This window comes from Perognathus longimembris, chromosome 6, assembly GCF_023159225.1.
Source record: "Perognathus longimembris pacificus isolate PPM17 chromosome 6, ASM2315922v1, whole genome shotgun sequence".
NCBI classification, from domain to species: domain Eukaryota; kingdom Metazoa; phylum Chordata; class Mammalia; order Rodentia; family Heteromyidae; genus Perognathus; species Perognathus longimembris.
Window position 1 is genome coordinate 61027227 of NC_063166.1, and position 13436 is coordinate 61040662.

The 13436-nt window shown below is 36.5% G+C and overlaps 1 protein-coding gene and 1 long non-coding RNA gene across 4 annotated transcripts in view; both read right to left on the minus strand.

Moving 5' to 3' along the window:
- The window catches only part of Plcb1 (phospholipase C beta 1), a 616577-nt gene that overhangs the window by 368793 nt on the left and 234348 nt on the right, over positions 1–13436 (minus strand). The window lies entirely within an intron of this gene.
- On the minus strand, positions 764–12015 carry LOC125353270. The gene is made up of 3 exons (XR_007211302.1): positions 12005–12015; positions 2007–2230; positions 764–794 (listed from the first exon to the last, which is right to left on the minus strand). It is a non-coding gene; the product is annotated as an uncharacterized LOC125353270 (long non-coding RNA).

Genomic DNA, 13436 nt, shown 5'->3' on the forward strand with positions numbered 1-13436 from the left:
TTGCTTTTGTAGTCGTTTTTCTTTTTATCCTGTGTCTCTTGATTTGCAGGCAGTTTGAATAATAGGTAGTGTTTTGATTCTTCATAAATGTTTCACTTATCAAAACTAACCAATAATCCTATTTAAAAATAATATCAATCACAGTTTTAATAGCAAGTTATGATTCTGGACTTTCCTAATCTTTTCATGTCTATGCAAATCGCTGTCACAGATGCTTTTATTTCTGTGAAGAAATCTATCAAATCTTTCCACTGATACTGTGCCTTGGAAAAAGCATGGGCTCATTTGCTTGTCCTTCTGCTATTATTAATACAGAGTGTCATCATACACAACTCCCTAAACAACTGGTGCAAATTCAATCCAGCCTCCAAGATTTTGGAGCATTAAAGACACCAGCCAGGCAGCATGTAAGTACAATCTGTTTAGCTTACCCATGCTGCTTAAAGGCTGAATATGAAATGCTTCTTCAGTGAATCCCTAACTTTATGGAAGTGAAGGTGCTAAGTCAGAATAAATAAGAGACCCAAGTTTCTCAAATTCTATCAAATATGAGTGCTCTGAAAATCTTGTTTAACTGTAGGTTTGATTTTTTTTTTTTTTTTTTGCCAGTCCTGGGCCTTGGACTCAGGGCCTGAGCACTGTCCCTGGCTTCTTCCCGCTCAAGGCTAGCACTCTGCCGCTTGAGCCACAGCCCCGCTTCTGGCCGTTTTCTGTATATGTGGTGCTGGGGAATCGAACCTAGGGCCTCGTGTATCCGAGGCAGGCACTCTTGCCACTAGGCCATATCCCCAGCCCTGTAGGTTTGATTTGATAGGCTTGCGTCTGCATTTCTAAGAATCACTGGATGACGCTCATTCTAAGGAATGAATTTCAAGTGCAAAAAGGAACTACATACAAATTCAGGCTTTGATTAAATCAATATTTACAAATGCATAAATCTTTTAGCGCATCAATGAGGTCTCAAGTTAACAAGTCCCAAAGCATGAGATGAAACAAAAAAAAGCTTTTCTATATATATTAAATGAATTTATTATTAAGTAAATGTCATCTACATTAAAAATTAATAATGTCATTATATTTAATTAGAAGCCATAATTTGTTAAGATTTTTATTGCAAAGGTGATGTACAGAGTGGTTAAAATTACATAAATCAAGCCATAATGAGTATATTTTTAGGGGGAACAGTCTCACCTCTTCCCTTGTTTTCTCCCAGTTTTTCTTCCCTCCTGGCTCCCCTTCCTGACAATTTGTATAATTCATTTTTAATTAATTCACAATGTGTGATGAATACCATTGCTGCATTAGTTTACCCTTTGTCCTACCATTTCTGAGCTTTCCCTTACTCTCCCTAAATCAAATCTATACTTTAATCAGAAAGAAGGACCTTACCCCATTCATAAGAAAATGGAAAGACTTGGGAAAAATTATAGTAAGTAGAATAAGCCAAACCCAAAGAAACATAGGTTTCATAGTTTCCCACACTCACATTAATTAGAATGTGCCTACAAATCTTCAAGTAAGCCCAATGGAAAGTAAAAGACAAAAACTTATACTTGGACATGATAAATTAGACAGGACTCCAAACATTCACACAGTGAGGACAAAGGAGGTTATTCTTAGGAGAGGATCACAATGACTCAATAGTTATGAGCATATAATTATAAAAAATTATTCTTATGGAAATGAACTCAAAGAAATGGAAACAATGGGTTTTTTATTTTACTTTTTGTGTTTGTTTTCTGTTTTTCCCTTTTTGTAGCTGTTTTTGATTCTTTAGTCTTGTATGTAAAATGTTTTCTTTAATGTAGTACTTAATCTGAGACTTGAACAAGCTAATTGGAAGGAATTGTTACTTTCTAAGAGCTCATTAGATGCTTGAGGTTTCTCAAATTTATTGGATCATGCAGTCATTTCTTCATAGAATGGGTTGAGTGTCCTTCAAATGAGGAAAATGGAAATTGGAGGTATTTTTCCAGCCTAAATTTCTGTTATTACCAAGGGAACACCCTTCAGGGTTCAATTATCTTTTAAACAAAGCAAGAATCAATCGAAGGCAATTGAGAAGCTCCTTTATGTTTCTGCCTTTCAGAAATGACATGCTCCACAAACATTCAAAGGGAGAAAGCCAAGTTGGTACACCATGTTATCTAAGACAGCATGGGTAGGTAGCAAACCTTGTAACCTATAAACTTCATAAGCAATTTTTACACCAAGTTTTATACCAGTGAGACTCAAAATTATAGTGATGATGATTGGTTTTTCTCTGTATAACAAGGCCAATCATTACTCATGCTGATCTTCTAGAAAAATCTGTGCCTTATTTCTCTTAGACTCATTGCTCCCTCAAAAACACCTTTTGCTAGTGACATATTTGTCTGATAGTTGAGTTTTGGGGTTCTTTTTTAGACTATCAAACTAGTCTATTCCATCAGCACGTTTATAAACAAAAAAAAAAGACATCAAAACTAGTCAGTTGAAGAAGTTTAAGACATTCTGAAAGGCAATGGTAGACTTTTTTGTCTTTGTAGATTGGACCTTTTAATGTTACTCTCTCAAAAATGTTTGAAATTTTTTAAATCGAGCCTTGCAATATCTCACAGCATTCTGGTTTAGCCACTCATGTGCATGGATCTGCTGAACAGACACAACAATTTTAATATTGTCTTTATTAAAACTATGTCATCAAGAAAATGTCATTATAGCCATGCAGTCGACTCATGGCACTCGTAGGTTTAATATTTATAGTTCTAAATGATCCCAAATAAGCTTGTTTTTTCATAGAACATTTAAAAATGACTCATTTGAGTCTGGTCCTCTGTAAACATTCAGGACAGGAGCAGGTTGCTTGGATTCGTGAAAGTGCTAACTGATCTCTCACCAATTTCTCTCCTCTACTGTCTGTTCTTATCTAGCTAGCTCAGAAGCTTCTCTCATTTTCATCACAATCATTAAAACAGTGGTAGTTGCACATGTTTTACAGGTAAGCAAATAAAGAAAAGGCCTCTGTTATGAAAGTATTTAATGATATGTCTTGGAAACATCTGTAGAGCTGTCAATAACAGCTCCAATGATCTGAAATGTTACTGTGACATTAAGATTGGACTGTTGGCAGGCACATTTCGTATGTGCATACCTCTTTAAAATATTTTTATACAGAAACTACGGCTCTTACAGATCTTTATATCAAGGACAATGTAAGAACTTTCAGTAAAAAGACTCTCTCCAAATATAGATGTCACATAAAAATATTATTAAAGCAGTTAAGTACTGCATGAAATTGAATGTGTTCCATGTTTGATTTTGTACACCAAAGCCAGCTTAACTTCCATTTTGAAAAGATTAAAGAATATTTTAATTTAACATCTTTAATTTTCCACATGATCACAGATGCTTGCATAGTCATTAGTGGCAATAATCATGTAAAAATACATTAATGAGCTTTGGTGGGTATATACAAAGTATTTTATAGTATTTAATGGGAACTCTAAGGAATCCATTGTTGCCTCTCTCCTCTTTGTAGGCAAGGAATGGAATTGAGGTCTACCAATGGCCTCATTGTCTCTCCAGGGTGCCTGAGTACAAGTAAAAGTCTTCGATCACTTAGAGCCAACCCAGACCTCTGGAGAAGTTATATGAAAACTAGATTTTAAAAATTCACAGTATAGTTATCTTTTTATACAAAAGTATATAGATTTTGATTTTTTCTCATTATAATATGCTTTCATCAAAATCCAAACTATCCATACAATGTTTTAACTAATAAGGAATACTAAAAAGAAAGATTTTGGAAGGAGCTAAAGGATGATGATTATGGGAAATTTTAAGAAAATAAGAATTCCTATGTATTTATTGGTTTGGTATTGAATTTGTCCTCCAAAAGTTTGTTTTGGCAAACAATTCTCCACCTCATTCATGGATGGTATTTGGAGGTGGGAGTATTTAGGGGAGGATTAGATGAGGTCACAAGGGGGAGGCCTCCTGATGTTCTAAGAAGAAGAGATCTGAGTTGATAACTGTTTGCTCTGTCTTGCCATGCAACATGCTACTGCAATGTCGTGATGCAGAAAGAGGGTTTGTCACTCATTGCCTGCAGTACACACATGCCGATTTTGCACTACTACACTTCCCAGCCTCCAGAACCATTAGCCAAATGAACTTCTAATTCTTTGTAAGTCATCAACTTTTGGGTACTGTTTTTTTTTTTTGGCCAGTCCTGGGGCTTTGGACTCAGCGCCTGAACACTGTCCCAGGCTTCTTTTTGCTCAAGGCTAGCACTCTGCCGCTTGAGCCACAGCGCCACTTCTGGCCATTTTCTGTGTATGTGGTGCTGGGGAATTGAACCCAGGGCCTCATGTATACGAGGCAAGCGCTCTTTGCCACTAGGCCATATCCCCAGCCCTGTTTTGTTTTTTTTTTTAAGAAAGAGACCATGGATAAAACATTTCATAGACCTATTTAAAGGAGCTCTGCACATTCTGAAGACGTTCAAGCATGGACACACACCATCTAGCAATTGATGTTTACAGTTTAGGACAGACATCAGGATCTATGGCAGCTGGTGGATAGTCAGGAAAACAGAGCCACCCAGCAGGACATAGGATTGGGATTTATTGCATCTTACAGATCTTTGGGAAATGGTGAAGAAGTCTATGGAAGATTGTTGTGACTGACTTTATTGGTGGAATTCAACAGGTTATAGTTCAGGTCTAGTAGATTAGAAAAAACTAGACAAAAGAGGGAGAGGGGAACAGCTGTGCCGAAAGACCAAGTCTCACTATCTTCAGTCTTAGCAATGCACTTGGCCTGCAGAAGATGCTGAAGTCCTCCAATAAGGAAGTGCCCCAGTCCAGGCCTTGGACTTCTGCAAGAAGGAGATCCACCAGAATTGGAAGCTTGTGTATGGCTGTCCAAGCCTACTAGATGACCTCAGAGCAGCAACAGCCTGTGTGTAATACTTGAGCATACTTGGTTTTCCTAACAATGGATCTGTGAGCCCATAGGTCTGCATTAGGTCATGCTGTTACACTCAATTATTATTCATAAACACAAGATGGGTTTCTAGAATTTACTCCATTGCATTTGTTTCTCTCCTACAACTTTCTACTCAGACATTATGTCTCCTTGCAAAGTATATGGGACTCCATTGAGAATAGAGAATGGGGATTAAACAGCAAGTCAATTAGAGAATCTCATTACAATCAGATGGTATATAATGGCATGACTTATTTTGCTGTGACTTTATTGGATTAAATTTCACCCATCTGTTTTCCTGTAGGGTAATCTCCTCTAAAATTTTTTGTTTCAGTTCTACTAGAAGGTAACTAACAAATGCAAATAAATATATGAATTCATTAACAATGAATTTATGGCCACTGGTTTTATATCAAAGTAAAAATAAAGTAAGATATTGGGTGTAATGGGGTCTGAGGGCTAAGATCAGTTTTGCATAGAGCCATGAGTTGTACAGTGATGATTCAGTCCATACTGGAACACATCTATAATGAAAGCCTTATAAGGTTATAATGAATGCCTTATAAGAGTATAATTACTAAAAAAAATCTTGTTACTTAAAGAGCTGTCATAATGTCATAGCACAACATGTTACATGTTTATGGAGATAACATGTTCATTTGTATGCAAACCTAGTTTGATAGAAGCCATATTAAAGTATAGTACATACAGTTATGTACAATCATATGACTTAAAATAACTGTTCCTTGTTTATTTGTGTGTAATGCTAGTCATCATTATAATAGAGACATTGTTACTATTTACTTTAAAACAGTAAGCCTAGTTATGCTGCCTCATTTGTGCATCTCATGATTGCATCAAAAAGCCATGTCAAGTGACTGACCTATACTGTATTGATTTGTACAATGCACTCCATGATGTTCACGTTCTCTGATAAAATCAGAGATGGACTTCCCAGAATGCATTGTGTGTGTGTGTGTGTGTGTGTGTGTTTGTGTGCATGAGCACAGACACATAAACACAGGGCCTGAGCACTGTCCCTGGCTTCTTTTGGCTCAAGGCTACCACTCTACCACTTGAGTCACAGTGCCACTTCTGGCCGTTTTCTATATATGTGGTGCTGGGGAATCGAACCCAGGCCTTCATGTATATGAGACAAGCACTCTTGCCACTAGGCCATATCCCCAGCCCCTAGTATTCATAATACTTCGAGTTTTAAGTAATTAAATGCATATAGTCTGATGGAATTTCAGACAAATCATATTTGCGTTTTAGAGATTAGCCTATGTTTTTTTTTTCCAGTACATCCTAGTATTCTAGAGGGAAGAGACTAAGAAAGAGCGTTTTAGAAAAATGAAATCAATAAGTTTCTATCCATGCATGAGACTGTATTAGAGCAGGGAATGACCTATGTGATTAGAAGTGAATATTTCTATTGGACCCTGTTTCCCAAATAATCCTTTTCAGTCAAATAAGTAACAGCAATCTTTGACCAGATTCATAGGGTCTTACTTCTTAGCTTCATTTCTCCAGTCTTATCTTTCTCACATTAAGTTAGTATTTCACTATGTAAGCAATTTGGCCAATAGTAGAGTTGACCTTACTGCTGTCTCATATCATCTCGGAGGACACCTGTGTCTCAAATGGATAGTTCCCCAAAGATTTATGGCTTTTCCTCACTCTCTCAGATGGCCTCAAGATACATTGAGTCCCAGTAGTCCCTATCTTTCATTCATTCATCTATGCATCCTTTATATTTATTTTCATTTCCCTGCTTTCTCCTCTTATTATGGTTTGAGAAATCACTTTCCACTAAGCTACTTATATACAAGTCCTTGCTTTGGAGTCAGGTTTCAGAAGACCACAAATCAAGACATAGGATAAAGTGCCCAATGGAATGTATAATTCTCCTAACAATATTTTCCAATTCTAGCTTTTTATGATATTTCCTTGCTTTCAAAAATTGTAATTTTTTAATCCTAGTCTTAAGAAGAAATCTAGGTATCTGCTAATTTCTTTCCTTTTTATTTTACCATAAATAATTAAAACACATTGTTGAATCCAGTTGGAAGTGTGCCAAAACTTACAACAGCATCTAATGTACAAGGATTCAGTGCTTGTTTCAGGAATGAAGAAATGAACAGATCCACAGGGCATATCATGTCCACATTTGGAAAAGATCTAAAGTAAGCATTTAATGTATTATTGTGAGTCATTCCCATTGCAGCAAATCCTCTGCTTTAGGTAAATGAATACATTGCAAATGTTCACTAGTGCATGATAAAAATAGAGAATTCCCAGTGATTCCAAATGGGTGATTAATTAGCAAGTGAAAATTGCTTGAGGGCACTGCCTCTCCAACTTTCAGGAGCATAACACTTGCCCCTGAGATCTTGTTAAAACACATATTCTAAGTCAGTAGGTCTGGGCCAGAGCCAAGATTCTACATTCCTAATAAACTCTCAGGTGATGTGGATCCTGGTGGTGCAAGACCCACCTTTGAAAGATAAAGCTGTTAACACGGGTTTTCCCCATAAGGCAGACTCTGGACATAGGTAAAATTAGAAATCCAGTTCCTCATTCACACTAGTCATATTCAAACTCTCAATACTCACACTTGGCTAGTGGCGACCATTTTAGGCAATATAGATTTGGAACTCCTCCTGCTGTGGGCCAAGTTTTTGTTGGTAAAATTGTTTTAAATATTGGAGAAATGTTCTCAGATAATATTTTGGTCCTCTTTGATGTTTAATTTTTTTAAATATTTGTACTTTTCCAATACCTTGCACTCTTCCAGCACCACACACCACAACTCTTTTTGTAGCTATTTTTACTTGTAACTTAGGGTTTTATTTTTGTAGACTTGGTTAATTTTTCATAGATGATGTGGGACAAATGCATTAACTTTAGTACAGTTTAAAAATGTCTTCTTGATCTTAGAGTACTAGTTAATCATCTCCTTGGTTTTATTAATGAAAAATATGTAGACAATATTTGTTTCTTAAGAGTGGGAGAGCCAGGCACCAATGACTAATGCCTGTAATCCTAGCTACTAAGGAGGCTTAGATATGAGGGTCGCAGTTCGAAGCCAACCAGGGCAGAAAAGTCCTCATGGGTCTGTTATCACCAATATACTACTCAAGAAAAGCCAGAAGTGACTTTGTGGCTCAAGTGGTAGAGCATTAGCCTTGAGCACAAAGAGGCTCAGGGACAGCACCCGGCCCTAAGTTCAAGCCCCAGGAAAATCAACCAACCAACCAACCAAAAACAGCCAAGCAAAAAACGCCCTTTCACTCTGCTTGGTGGTGGTGGTGGTGGTGGTCATGGGGTTGGAATTCTGGGCCATGGCACAAGAAAGGGTTCTTACCTAAAAGTGAAAGTATTTGTTGTTGTGAACTGCTCTTCTAATCAACCTTACCATAAAAATGGTATTTTTGTTGAACCATATAGTCATTTGCATTTAATAGCTGAAACTGTCTCAGAAATACAATTTTTGTTTTTGTCATAACAAATATGTTAGGGTCTTAGAACATCAGAATTCGTTACAGAATAAGAACCTTTCTGAAAAATATTTTTCAGGCTGAGTGGTGGTGGCTCACATCTGTAATCCTAGCTATTCAGGAGGCTGAGATCTGAGGATCATCATTCAAAGCCAGCCCAGACAGGAAAGTCTCTGAGACTCATGTCTCCAACCAACCACCAATAAAGCTGGAAGTGGAGCTGTTGTTCAAGTTGTAGAGTGTTACCCTTGAGCAAAACTGCTGAGGGACAGCACTTGAGCCTTGAGGCCAAGTCCTAGTATGAGCACACACACAAAAAATCCCAAAACCCTTATATGCTCAAAATACAATATGAATTGTTATTATCGGTAAACGCAATTCATTTTAGTAAACTACAATAAGTATTAGGATACCCAGTAGGCAACATTTTTGTGGAGGGTACCAAAAACGGAAATTGGTGCTAGTTCAAATCATTCTAGCTTTCAAATAGTAAAATTTAACTGAAGAGCGGGATTTTTTAAAGGAAGTGGAAAACATAATAAAATGCTCCTAATCTCTATAAATAAAGAAGGTCCGGGCTGGGAATGTGGCCTAGTGGCAAGAGTGCTTGCCTCGTACACATGAAGCCCTGGGTTTGATTCCCCAGCACCACATAATATAGAAAATGGCCAGAAGTGGTGCTCTGGCTCAAGTGGCAGAGTGCTAGCCTTGAGCAAGAAGCCTCAGGGACAGTGCTCAGGCCCTGAGTCCAAGGCCCAGGACTGGCAAAAAAAAAAAAAAAAAAAAAAAAGGTCCTAGAATTGATCTGTGTTAGGTGTTATCTTTATGGTCCAACATTGATGGATGCCTTCCAGCTTTCTTCCTTTGGTACTTGGCTAGAGTACCTTAAAACTTCTCTGATAGTAGCATTAATAGCATTAACAACCAAACTAATTCCAATATCTGTAAAACATTAACCAGAATGCTTAGCCTATTTTATTTGCTTAATAACCCATCTACACATTAGTTATGAAACTATTGAGGGAAGCATATTGTCAGATTTTTTAAATCCCTTACTTATTTATACTGGTAATTTGAAAAAAATAAAAAAGTCCAGAGCACTCTCTCTTCTATGTTGTTAAGGACAAGCTTCAACAATTAAAACAAACCTCTACCATGACTTTCAGGGTTTATAGTGGCAGCACACCCTTTCTTTGTCAATGAGAGGAAATGAAGTAATAGCTGATAATTTTAAACAACAATAGGGAAGGCAGTTTTTTTTTTTTTTTACAAAACGGAAAGAATGGATGACCTTACTGTTTATAAAATTTAAGCACACACAATATTAAAATAATGATTGTGTCAATTATGAAGAAACATTCACAAATGTATGTTAACAATAAAAGTCCAGAACATTCTAAGGTGGTACTTACAAAGTAAAATTAACTTTAATGTATGCATAATTACTTATAGAACAGTTTAAAGTCTTTAGAAAAGAAAATGAACATCACAGATAGGAATCTCTACATTACTGGATAAATTTCTGCCTAAAATATATATTCAATTTTCTGGTTGTAGCTAATGACTATAGAAAAGTTAAGACAAGGAAATTCATGATGAAAGAAAATCTTCGTGATTCCAAACTGAAATGTAGGCACAGCATTGACATGCTTCATGTGATTTTCTTGGCAAAATACAGATTAATATAAATATATTTACTGTATAAAAGTCAAGTTAGATCTTAGCACAGCTGTATGTAGATCTAAATAAGCAAATATAGAAGACAGTTCAATCTTCACCATCCTATAATTTTTGTGTCACCCTTCCTGTATGTAAAGACCTATAGGTTCTGGTCAAAGTCTCTGACAAAAATAAATAAAAGTAGACACTGGGTTTGGTCACGTGTCTGATTTTGGCTAATAGAATATATTGGAAGGTGTCTGATCTGATCTAGGGGCTTAGCATGCAGGCTGAGTTTTGCCTACATATTTGACTTCTTGATGTTGCGGCAGGACAAATAGTGCATTCAAGGACATTAGGGAAACAAGAGTTAAATTTGAAATTTGGAGCCCAAGTTAGCCAGGACAGGATAAGTCAGGATAGTATCACTGACCTAATAATGTTACTTCTGATCCAGAAAATAATCGCTTATCTTACATAAACTACTGAGTTTGACACTTCTGTTATGCAGCTTTTTTTTTGTAGCAACAACTAATATACTGCCATAGTGTTCATTAGCACGCAGTTACCTAGGCAAACTGATTCATACCTTCTTTATGGAAATATGTCATTTTCTTTAATGAAGAAATTTTCATTGTACTTGACAAGGTCAGGAGGGAAAAATGTCTCTGGTTTGCCAAGTAATAAATCCACATATCCTTTTGTTTAAAGGCTCTTCAGTATAATTTCAGAAAGTTAGCTATAGAAATGAGAAACAGAGGGGGGAGAAGGAAAGGGGCAGGAGGGTGGGGGGAATGACGGAGGAGGTAACAAACAGTACAAGAAAAGAAATATACCGAAGGTTTAACATATGAAACTGTAACCTCTCTGTACATCACTTTGACAATAAATAAGTATTTAAAAAAAAAGAAATAAGAAACAGAATCTGTGAATTTGTACTACGAATTATCTGTGTAATAGGATTAGAAGAGAGCAGCACAGCGAGAATATTTTTTCTTTATTTGGTGAGTAAAGACTAAAAGGTTGGATTTTTGATGAATGGACAAGATTCAAGCTGTACTTATAGGCCCTAAATGTTTTCCCTCTTGTTTCTGAGCAGCACAAACTAATGGATATTTAATGTGAGCCACATGTATACTGTTACATTATCTAGTAACCACGTTTAAAATTATAAATAGCACAAGTGAGATTAATTTTAATATCATATTTTAATGAGTGCACTATTTCTAGAACAGTATTTCCACCCGTCTAATACAAGGGGCTACTAATGACAATTTGTATTCCCTTTTTCAGAAGACTACCCAAGTCAATGTGAATTTTACACACACACACACACACACACACACACACACACTCACACATTATGTTGATCTAGTCAAATTTCTATTTGGTTAGTAGTTACCAAATTGGTGCAGTTTTAGATAACGTGATAGATTATCTGCTTTGTGTGTCTGCTGTGTCAAGTTGCTAAATACTTGCTGGGTTTAAGCAATAGAAATTTATTTTTATAGTTCTGGAAGGCAGAAGTCCAAAATTAAGGTGTCAGCAGCTTTCTCTGAAAGCTCTCAAGGAGACTACTTTTCCCCCGCAGCTTCTGGTTCTGGGGGCTCCTACCATTGATGGCCTTGTGGCTGCAGCATTAATCCCATCGCCATCTTCACATGGTCTCTTCTTTTCCTGTCAATATCAAACCTTCCCTTGTAACTCTGGCAGGGATACTTGTCACTGGATTTTAGTCTGCCCTGGATAATGAAACACTGACTCTTCCCACTCCAGATACATGATTAACTCTTCTAAATGAGAAAACATTGGGAGATTCTGGAAATTAAATATGTTGACATATTTGGGGGGAATTACCACTAAGTAGACTGCACTGAAAAGTAACAAAGTAACAAAATATAAACAGCCCACATGAGCCAATAGAGAGTGAGTTTCATGAATTAAGACTTAAAGCTAGCTGTAAGGTGCACAGCAATACAAATTAAGTCAATTAATTTGATTTATAACAAAAATTTAAACTGTTTATTTTGCATTCCTTTCACTGAACACATACCAGGAATATATAAAGGAAACAAACAAACAGCATTACCAGATTTTGTAAGAGATGTGGAGAAAAAAGCCTGTCTTAAAATTTTGGTGAAAGTATAAATCAGAGACCACTTTGAAAAGTATTTGGTCCTAATAAACATTCTCACAGCCCTGACTCAGTAATACTGTTCTGCTCTGTGCTCAGGGAAAGCATGGGGCAGGAAGTTGCAAGCAATATTTCTTATCATAGCACCAAGCAGGAAAGTCCACAAATGATTTTCAACTGTGGATTGAATAACTAAATCATAAATAAATTGTGATATACATGCACAGTGAAGTAGTCTACACCCTAAAGGTAATTAACAATTTACAGTTATACAGGACAATACAACTGAATCTCACAAATTCAAAATTTGAATGAACAGAGCCAGAAACAAAAAGTATATACAATATACATTTTATGACATTACATCTTTTATTAAATGTTTTTGTAGCTGACAGGGGAATAGATTGATGATCATTTCCCTAGACCCAACTCCTATAAATGCCACTCAAAAATGCATCAAATCAAAGTCAACAGGTGGATGAAATCTCCCATGTCCCAGTATTCCTATTACTAGATTGTTTTTTCTTTTTCTTTTTTTCTCAGTCATGCAGCTTGAACTCAGTTCCTGGGTCCTGTCCTTGAACTTTTTCAATCAAGGGTAGCACTCTACCACTTGGAGCTGCAGCACCCCATCCTTTCTTCTGGTGGTTAATTGGAGATATGCGTCTCATGGATTTTCCTGTCTGGGCAGACATTGAACCCTTATCTTTAGCTCTCAGCCTCTTGGGTAGCATGGATTACAGGCACGAGCTACTGGTGCTCAGCTCAGTATTGTTTTTCCCTATAGTTCGTATCACTCTTCCATTTTTTTCTTTTTTTTTTCTGGTTTATTGTCAACATCACTCAATAGTAAGGAAGATATTTATGAACATTGTCATTTTCTGACATTGTTCTTGTATATGTCTAATGGAAAGCATTGAGTGTCCACACCACATTACAAAAAAATCCATTCCTTGCCTCTTCCAAGGTCAGATTTCATGTTTGTTGGGATTGTATATCCTCAGCTAACCTGGTTAAAACCCCACCACAAAGTGGATGTGGTCTTTCTCCATTTATCTTTGACTCATTAAAATGCTACTTGTTTGCAAAAAAAATAAATTTCAGTGCTTAAAACTATAGAAAAACACTAAAAATTGAGAGGGTTTTTTTTAATAGAAAATGGTCTCTACTTT